The sequence below is a fragment of the Dendrobates tinctorius genome, unplaced genomic scaffold (assembly GCF_039654945.1).
Source record: "Dendrobates tinctorius isolate UK_male_01 unplaced genomic scaffold, ASM3965494v1 ptg000808l, whole genome shotgun sequence".
Lineage (NCBI taxonomy): Eukaryota > Metazoa > Chordata > Amphibia > Anura > Dendrobatidae > Dendrobates > Dendrobates tinctorius.
In genome coordinates, this window is record NW_027362445.1 from 62056 (window position 1) to 63468 (window position 1413).

The 1413-nt window shown below is 37.2% G+C and overlaps 1 pseudogene; it reads right to left on the reverse strand.

Annotated features, from left to right (window-relative positions):
• Positions 1-221: 221 nt before the first annotated feature.
• Positions 222-1361, reverse strand: LOC141080268 (zinc finger MYM-type protein 1-like; annotated as a pseudogene).
• Positions 1362-1413: the final 52 nt, after the last annotated feature.

Sequence of the window (1413 nt, forward strand, 5' to 3'; positions counted from 1 at the left end):
CAGGCCAAGAAAGCACAGGAAGGAAAAAGATTGTAATGCAGTAATGCAACAAGCAACACGCCAGCATCTGACCTGGTAACTCTATTTTCTTCTTCACCAGTTAAATGTTCTACAGCCTGTAAAATTTTGGAGTAATTTTTTTTTTACTGCACTCACAGCATCTCTCCGTGCACTCCACCGAGTTTGTAATACACGCTTGACACTTTGACCAGTGACTGAAATCAGAACATCCCAGCGATGGGTGGAAGAAGAAAAAATGTGAACAAACGCTCCACAGTTCCAAAAAATGTAACCGAACTCAGTGCAATAGAAGCTGCATGTACACCTGCCAAATTCAGAGAGTGATTTGTACATGCAACAAATTCAGCTTTTTTGTTTATTTCCTTGATGCGTCTCTGAACGCCAGTATGTTGACCAGCCATTACAGCAGCATTATCATATGCTTGTCCTCTACAATTTTGGATGTCAATTCCGTATTTTTCTAATTGTTGCAAAATCATAGTTGAAATACTCTCTGAAGTTTTACCTTTTATTTCAATGAAATCAACAAATGATTCCACAACCTTCACTTCATTTCCATTGATCATAACGTAGCGTAAAACTTGGCACATTTGATCCTTATGAGAAATATCAGGGGTGCTGTCAAATATCATAGAGAAATACTTTGCTAATTTTACTTGCTCCTCAACTTTGCTTCTTACTTTCCCCCCAAAAAATTTCTATAAACTCATTCTGAATTGTAGGAGACAAATATGATGTAGCAAACTTTTTTCCCAGCTTGATTCTTAGAATATGTTCACGTAGCACTGAATCATATTTCGCCAACAAATGAACTAATTCTAAAAAATTTCCCTTATTTCCAGTTGATTCAGGTTCGTAATCAGTCTCATGATGAATTACTTCTCTGTGACCCCGTAAAGCCAAATTTTGTTTAGCTAGGAATCTAATGATATCCAACAATCTTGAAAGTATCTCCCTCCACTTCTTCACATTATTTTCTACTTCTTCCTGTACTTTTTTATCAATTGTTACGCCACGTTGGAGTCTAATTTCCAACTCCTTCCATTTTGTGAAACATTCTACATGGGCCACACTAGATTCATGGTTGTATACTTTAGGATTAAGTTTCCAGCATGTGTTGAATCCATTCACTGAATCAAAATTAGACTGACTTGTTTCTGCATCTGCAAATAGTCTGCAACAAAAGCAGTAAAGGGCTTTTTTGGAAGGAGAGTACAGCAACCATGACCTCAACATTTTTTCATTATTTGGCAGAGTTTTAAAAAACCAGTTGCGTTTAAGTTTTCTGTTTTGTCCTTTGATTGATACACCCTCACGAACCACTTCAGCAAAGTCTGAGTCTAGATGCTGAACCACTGATCCACCTTGACATACCAGTAAAATCCTTGTATC